A 9,194-nucleotide genomic window follows, 5' to 3' on the forward strand; every position below is an offset into this window, starting at 1 on the left:
AAATACCATGGAAGCTAATGCTGCTACAACTTTGCAAGCTGTGCAGAAATTGGGCCAACCGACCGAGAACGGAGATGGCAATGAGAATGGCGAAGAGAACGCCAATAATAATGCTAAGGGTAACGGCGATAATACGGGAGGAGTTCCGATGACCTTGACAATGTTCCTCAAGGTTCATCCGCCAACTTTTCGAGGATCCACAAATCTTACATTAATCTTTCTTTCCTGGGGTTTTTCTATTTTTCATATAGTTTTTTGTTTTAAAAAGCATAAAAACGATTTAAGTGCAATAATCGCACCGAGTGTTATTTTTACCCAAGGCTTTGCTACTTCGGGTGTTTTAACCGAAATCCATCAATCTGCTACTTAATAAATTTTTGTTTTAACACAACACATTATGTTTCTTTTGATACAAAATTTCTAAGAAATTAAGTGATTTTAAGTGATTTCATATTATTTGAGAATACAAATTCTTGTTAGACCCCCAAAATTGATTTTTACTTGAATCGTTATCAAAAAGAATCAAATGATTCTGTTGATATATTCGAGTAATTAACCGTTTTACAATTAGTAAGCTAGATTTCTTATCATAATCCACATTTTCCGACAAGTGAGGAATCCTCTTTTCGACTCTGACTCTCCCACTCCAGTCGTTGCTTTTCTTTCTGTTACTCCGAAAGTAGCTGCTTCAGCTTCAGCCACTCGAATTTTCGATATACAAACAAGAACTAGTCCCAATGAAAAAGCAGAAAAAATGGGGTTGGTAAAAAATGCTACTCCTAAACTTCCTAATACAAGACATGATCCCAAAAAGACTAAAAGAAAATCATGTAGTGGTTCAGGTAAATCCATTATATGAGGCCCTATCGATTAGTATTATACAAAAGAAATCCATTATAGACACTAATATAATTAGATCTGCTCTTCATAGACAAACTTGGGATTTGCGATCCCAGGTAAGATCGGTTCAGGATCATGGGATCCTTTTCTATCAGATAAGAAGGGCTATTTCAAAAAATATAAACGAGGATATAATCAAAAAGAAGAAAAGGGCTAGCAAAAACCTAAGTATCCCGAACCTACACCGAGGTATTGACGGCGATTCTCAAATATCGCAGAACCGAACGGGATACGATGAGATAGAATGCAATAGAGACAAACAAAAGACAGGGGGAACGGGTCAAAATTCAATTCTCTTGTCGATCAGGCGACACCCGGATTTGAACTGGGGAAAAAGGATTTGCAGTCCCCCGCCTTTATTAACATAATGACACCGAGCTCTTGTTGCAGCCCGTGCTATTAAATCCACAGCTTTATTTTTTGTGCCAACAATTAAAAATTGTTTCCCCTTACTTGCTGCATCAAAAACCAAATCACAAGCTTCTGATAAAAAGCGAGCTTGGACGAATCGGAAGATATTGTCGATAAATAGAAGCACGTCTTGTTCATTAACATCTCTGAAATATTCCGCCATAGTTAGGGCAGTTAAACCAACTCTCATACGGGCTCCAATATAGAATCTTTCTCTTTTTTTTAGATTAGAATAAAATGTGGAATAAAATAAATACATTTTCTTTAGTAAATTTTTTATCATTTCTATATTTTGTTTTTAGTTATTTTTTTCAATTTTATCAATTAATACAATATTCAATTTTTCAATTTGAATATAAGATTTTTAAATATAATATTCCTTATATTATATATATTTATATATATAGTATATATATCTATATATTATATATTAGTATTTATAGATATTATTCCATTTTTTCTTCTAATATTTACGATTAAATCCTCCCGTTTCTCAAGATTCTATAAGAATATTTTTATATTCCCTTTCTACAGCTTATTCCAAGCTCCAAAATACAAGTCATTTTTTTTTGAACACAAGAAAAGAAATCTAAAAGCGGATCACTGATTCAAAAAGAAAAAAAGAAAGAATGGCCGAAGCCATTAAGACAAAGAAAAGAAAGAAATTGCCAACGTGGCTTACTATGCTCTATATATATATAAACATAAATGTGACATCTATCCCCCTTTATTCATTTAATCACTTATCATTATGCTTCATCTCCTCTTCTTACCACCACCGAACCTAGAAGAAAGGAAATAAGAAAGAAAAAAAGACCGTGGGTGAGGGAGGAACCGTGACTCCTTTCGATTTTTTGGTTTTGATTTTTTGTGATCCGTAATTTTAATAAAAAAATTAATTTAATAAAAATATTCGTATCTTTTTTCTTTACACGTTGGCATAACTTTTGTTTGGTAGAAGTCGACAGTGACATAATTCCTATTTTTCTTGAGTTTAGCCAACTAGAGTTCTAGGAGACACAGACGACTTCTGACATTTTATTTTTCGACAGTTCAGTCAAAAAAATTTTCCACAGCCTCGAGTATTTTAATTTCGTATTGAGATAGAATTTTGGTAAATTTTTACCGATTAAATTTGTTGGATAAATGAATGGTTGTTGTAATTAATTATTGATGAAATTTAATTGACTTTATATTGAATTTTGTTGATATATTATTAAATGTGATTAAACTTGTGATTTAGTCATGTTTGTGATGTTCAAACTGTGAATTAAAGTTAAAAAAAAAAGAAAAAAAAGAAAGAATGGCCGAAGCCATTAAGACAAAGAAAAGAAAGAAATTGCCAACGTGGCTTACTATGCTCTATATATATATAAACATAAATGTGACATCTATCCCCCTTTATTCATTTAATCACTTATCATTATGCTTCATCTCCTCTTCTTACCACCACCGAACCTAGAAGAAAGGAAATAAGAAAGAAAAAAAGACCGTGGGTGAGGGAGGAACCGTGACTCCTTTCGATTTTTTGGTTTTGATTTTTTGTGATCCGTAATTTTAATAAACACAAATGCGACACCTATCCCCCTTTATTCATTTAATCACTTATCATTATGCTTTATCTCCTCTTCTTACCACCACCGAACCTAGAAGAAAGGAAATAAGAAAGAAAAAAGACCGTGGGTGAGAGAGAAATCGTGATTCTTTCGATTTTTCGGTTTTGATTTTTTGTAATCTGTAATTTTAATAAAAAATTTAATTCGATAAAAGTGTTCATATTTTGTTTTTTACACATTAGCATAATTTTTGTTCGATAGAAGTCAACGGTGACATAACTCCCATTTTCCTTGAGTGTAGCCAACTGGAGTTCTAAGAGGCACAGACGATTTCTGACATTTTATTCTTTGACAGTTCAGTCAAAAAGCTTTTCCACAGCCTCGAGTATTTTAATTTCGTACTGAGGTAGGATTTCGGCAAATTCTCACCGATTAAATTTGTTGGATAAGTAAATAGTTGTTGTGATTAATTATTGATGGAGTTTGATTGACTTTATATTGAATTTTGTTGATATATTGTTATATGTGATTAAACTTGTGATTTGGTCATGTTTGTGCTGTCTAAATTGTGATAATGAAGCTGATTTGGGGTTAGTATTGTGTTAGTTTTTGAATAAAATGGGTGAGGTTTAATAGCCGAGGACTTAAATTAAAAGCTGTGAAAAATCGACAATCGTAAAATTCAAAAACGGATTAAGATTTAAATGTATATTTTAAGAAAAAAATAAGGAGAATTTTTGTTCTTGGTGAAGAGAAGAATCAGCCAAGAAGATTTACTTTTGAGGAAATATACTTGTATTTTTATGAATAGATTGAGTTTAATATTATAATTATATAACTTTTTCGGGTATTTTGGATAATAAATAAAGTTCAGAGATAAAACGGGTATTTTATAAAAGTTTAGAGTTATTTATATAAATATAAAATAAAGTGAAGGTTTAAATATAATTTTATAAAATATTGAAGTCAAAAATACAATATTAAAGAATTCATGGCTTAAAAAGTAATTAATAAAAGTTTGAAAACAAGGTTTTATAAAATAAGTTTTAAGAGTATTATAAATATTATTTTAAATATTTGTTTAAAATTACTTATTTACATTAGAGTAAATTATTATTACAAATTATTATTTATCAAGATATTATTTTATAAGAATATTATTGTATGTATTATGAAAAATAAAACAGATAGAAAGACAAATCTAAGCTAAAGATCTCATGATCTCCTCTTTATAAAACATTTAGGAAAATATGAGGAAGAGTGTGAAGATAGTTTTTTATGTTAAAAATAAGAAATTAAAAGAATGATGAGAAAAGAAAAGAAAAGAAAAGAATATATTAGTTAAAAGAACTTTTGCCACAGGAGAGCAGAGAACAAAAGATTAAAAGAATCTAAAGAACCTCTTCCACATGAGAGCAGAAAATAGAAAAGAAAAGAAGGAAAGAATGAAAAGAAAAGGAGAGAAGCAGAGATGATTGTTTACCTGCTGAAAACGAGCAGAGACATGGTGGTGAGTCCACTGAGATTTCCTTTCCAGAGATACATCGGCCAATTCAGAGGATAGTCGCACCTGTAAGATAGAGGTTGCTTACAGAGGTTATCGCTACATACATTGGCTAGAGAGAGCCTCACCTGTAAGACAAAGGTTGCTTACAGAGGTTATGACACTGGAAATTGAACTCAAACAAAGATTGCTGAGTTACGTCAGGAGCGTGTCAAAACCGACAGATGAGCTCATTACCTGCACTAGGGATAGACATGCATCATACTTGTTTGCGCATATTTGTTTGTGGGTGTAATTTTCTGTGATTGTGGGTGTGCTAAATGACTGTTTGAATTCTGTGTTCTTTAATTGTTGAATTAGATGGTACCTTGTTGACTGTTATTGCTGACCAAGTATATATAAAATAAACTAAACTTCTAACCCCGACTCTACTAAGAACTCCTCAGTTCTTACCCCCTATTTTCGCCCTCTTTCAGCTACAGGTGTGAAGGCTCATTACGAAGCGGCGAGAGCACAAAGGAATATGTTTATGAGTTGAGTTGTTAGTATTTGTTTTTCTCTCACCTCGTTAGTTAGAGTTTTATTTACGGCCTGGCTGGAACACCGCGACGGGAGTACCTGCAAAAAGCACCCCGATATTCAAGTTAAAATAGAGCTTAAGAGTAATAATAAGAAAATCAAAGTGAGTTTCATGACCTGATTCTTTCCAACTTATTTGCTTGCTTATATAGACACGTAGTTTGTTCGGTTGGAGCTTATAGTAATACAAATGGGGAGCTCATATGCTAACGTGGTGCTCATACGTTGAGCCTTTAAATTTATTTACTTAGGTGTCGTCACTAGAAATTTTTAGAATTATATTTATAAAAGATAAATTATTATTTACTTAGGTTGTTATTTTTAAATTTAAATTATTTGTTTGGATTATTTTACTTAGGTTGTTATTTTTTAAATTTTAAATTATTTTATTTAGGTTGTTGTTTTTAAATCTTTATCTTTATAGTAATACAAATGGGGAGCTCATATGCTAATGTGGCGCTTATACATTGAGTCTGGAAATTTATTTGCTTAGGTGTCGTCACTAGAAATTTTTAGAATTATATTTATGAAAGATAAATTATTATTTACTTAGCTTGTTATTTTCAAATTTTAAATTATTTGTTTGGGTTATTTTACTTAGGTTGTTATTTTTTAATTTTTATATTATTTTGTTTAGGTTGTTATTCTTTAAATTTTAAATTGTTTTATTTATGTTGTTATTTTTTTAATTTTAGCACTATTTTTTTAAAATTTGTTGATTCTTCTTTAGCACTATTTTTTAAAATTTTGTTGATTTATTTTAAAAATTGCAGCTACGTACGTTAATATTGCAGTTACATTAATTTAGAATTTTAAAAATTGTTAATATATTTATTTACTTTATCTGCAAATTTAATTCAAATTTAAATTAAAGTCAATCAAATTTAAAAAATTTTAGCTATGAGTCAACTATAAAAGTATAAGTTATGAAACATGTATAGCACCACAATTCAAAGTACATCAATCCCCTTTTTTTACATATATCCAAAATTGGCTCTTGTATTTTGATTTGTGAATTTGCTAAGAGAAAAAATATCTTACCAAATAAGATATTTTGGTGTTGGACTCAATGAAGGTAACTTCAATATTACACATTATGAGTATGTGGTTAATTTAAATCAATGTACCAATGTGCACATACTTCCAGAATCGTCAAGTATCCCACGATATGGATTTAATTTTGTGAATTTTGACACTCTCAATGCTTTTGGGTACGATTACACCTATTTAGTTTGTAAGTTTATTCTTTTAGAAAAAGTATAATTTATTTATAAATTTATTTATTTTATTGATAATTTTGACGGTATTTTTTTTAACAAATTCATTGACAACAAACTTTTTTTTAATTTTAATTCATTCTAGATGTTATTGGATATTTTGATGGAATTGGGAGTGAGATTTTAAGGTTAAAGAAGATGCTAAACAACTGGAGGAAGAGAATCTCCCTACCTTGAAATTCTGGGAAAAAGTGATAAAATGGAGGTTGAGACAAGAGACTCGAGTTTTGAAATACCATATTGGTTTTATGGTAGGTAGATCTACCACGAAGGACATATTCTTGTTAAGGAGAATGATGGAAATGACCCAGAATAACAAAAAAGATCTACAAATTGTGTTTATTAACTTAGAAAAAACAAATGATAGAATACCAAGAGAAGTTCTATTGAAGGTTTTGGAGAAGAAAAGAGTAAGAATTACACATATTCGTGAAATTAAGAACATGAACGAGGAAGTTACAACTAGAGTTTGAATCCAAGATAGTGTAACATAGAAATTTTCTATTAGTGTAGAATTTATACCTTTTTACACGGGTTTTGAAGGTACTTACTGAGCACAACCAAGAACCCATACCATGTTGAATGCTTTTTGCAACTCATTGAGCCCAATCAAGAACCCATACCATGTTAAATGCTTTTTGTAAATGACATCATCTTTATTGGATAATCGCAAGAAGTTTTAAATGACAACCTAGATTTGTGGAGATAGGCCCGAAAAGTATATGATTTGCTCACAACTCACGCTAGGTCAAAGTATATGGAGTATAAATTCAGCATAAGAAGAAACACTAGCAAAGTGAAAATTGGGGACATCATACCACAAGTAAAGTGGTTTAAGTGTCGGATGCATTATTCAAAACAATAGAGAAATAGAAGAGGGCATAAATCATATGATTCAAGCGGGTTGGTCAAAAATGAAGTGCTTTGGGTTTTATACAAGATTTTGAGAACCGAACCGATCATCAAACTATTCTAATTACTAGTTCATTGGTTTACTGGTCCAACCGGTGGATCAACCGAAAAAACCGTTTTAGAGTAGAATAATAAATTATAAATATGCAAGTATTAAGTTGACGGTATAGGGTAATAGGAAATTTTTCTAATGAAGTACAATTCCTCATCAGTACACAAAATGTTAAAAGAAATATCTAACAAGAATAAGAAGAATATCAAATGAATTATTATAAATCCAACTAAAAAATAAACATAGTACTTGGATAAATAAATTTGATAACATTATTAATAACAACGTTGGTAGTGGACTAGTGCTAGAAAGGCTTTCACCAAATGAAAGTGCATATAGGCTTTAAGAGACAATAGACGTGGGTTTGTGTAGCAGCATTTTGGATGAGTTGCTTTGAAGATCATTTAGTGAAACTAAACTTTGAATAGGTACAATACAGGCTTCACCAAATGCTCATAACACACAAAGACAGTTTCTCAAGATACATAATAAGTGCTCATCCTCTGAAAATAATCATCTAAATTGGTATAAGGCAGGAAAAAATGACCATAAGTCTCTTTACCCAAATCAAAATAAACAACCATATCTGAACTCAACAATCAGCATTCTGCACCGAACATTACAAAACATTAACCAATAATCACACTAAACCTGCAGCCAGCAATTACAAAACAGCAACAAACATTAGTACATTATAAAACATTCCAAAACAGTGATGACACTAAACCTGCATAGTAAATAATCTCAAAGACAATGATTACCAATATCCAGCAAATAAACAATAAATACACAACAACAATTTAGCAAATAAACAAGAACATGACCTAAATAGAAAATCCAACAAATTAAGTCGCAGCAACCTAACAATTTGGCAAATTAAAACAACAGCAGCCCAACAATTTAGCAAATTATCAACTTAACAAGTTCAAGAACAGAAAATCACAAAAAAAAAAAAAATTAAAAGTAACACAAGAACACAAGAACAATTAGCAAATTAACAAGTTCACAATAACAATTAAAATCTACCAGAAGAACACTAATGCAAGTGGAATCATCATGCTAATATGTTTTCTGCAAAGATGTTATTTGTGCAGCTAAAATTTCCTAATTACTATGATCCAATTATTCTAATTTCACATAAAATCAACTTACTAAGTTTCTAAAAGCTAACAATTATAAAACCAACCAGAAATATGGTTAAAGCATTTCATCAAACATGTTGAGTGCGGTAAAATTTATCATCAAATACAATCAATGAGCAAAGCCAATCAATCAAGCACTGACTGAGCATTCTGTTCTGATTCTGTGACTGGAAAGCAACAAATTCAAGTTACAGCAACAAATTTAACAAATCCTAGTAAAGTCCCGATTTACAGCAAAAAGGCAAATTTAACAACAGAAATTTAAGAGCACAACCTGTAACAGAGTAATTATACCGGTAACAAAGTATTAGTAAATTTGCAACAATCAGAACCAAACTTGAAACAAAACCATACATACAGAACCATGCATACAGAACCATACAATCAGAACTATGCATACAAATTTGCAAATTTGTAAAATTTCAACCATTAGCAACTAGCAAATACAAGACAGAACCAAAAGAAGAAAAGAACCAACCTTCAGAACCAAACTTGAAACAGTTGAAACCAAGACCAAAGCAGACTTGAAGAAAAATGGAACAAAAATTGAAGAAGACCTAAGAACATCAATTTCAGAACTAAGGCGAAAAAGAAGAAGACCAGAAGATGAAGACGAGAAGCCACTAACCTGGGTCCGTGCCGAGAAGCCAGCTAAGATGAAGAGCCGAAGACGAACCTGCCGAGTTACTGGGTTCCGGACACGGGGAAGAGGAAGAAGCGGCAGTGCTGAGGACCTGGGACGGCGGTGGCGCCAAGGACTTGGGTTAGGCGGCGACGATGGAGGGCTAGCCGGCTAGAGTTTCTTTGCTTCAGAGAAACATGAATGAATGAATGATTGGGGGAAGAGGGGGGGGGGTTGGG

The 9,194-nt window shown here is 31.6% G+C and overlaps 1 long non-coding RNA gene across 1 annotated transcript; it reads right to left on the reverse strand.

Annotated features, from left to right (window-relative positions):
- Window positions 1–7,394: 7,394 nt before the first annotated feature.
- On the reverse strand, window positions 7,395–9,182 carry LOC107494523 (uncharacterized). Its single transcript, XR_001593302.3, has 2 exons — window positions 8,962–9,182; window positions 7,395–7,842 (listed from the first exon to the last, which is right to left on the reverse strand). It is a non-coding gene; the product is annotated as an uncharacterized LOC107494523 (long non-coding RNA).
- Window positions 9,183–9,194: the final 12 nt, after the last annotated feature.

The sequence above is a fragment of the Arachis duranensis genome, chromosome 6, assembly GCF_000817695.3.
Source record: "Arachis duranensis cultivar V14167 chromosome 6, aradu.V14167.gnm2.J7QH, whole genome shotgun sequence".
In the NCBI taxonomy this organism is placed as follows: Eukaryota; Viridiplantae; Streptophyta; class Magnoliopsida; order Fabales; family Fabaceae; genus Arachis; species Arachis duranensis.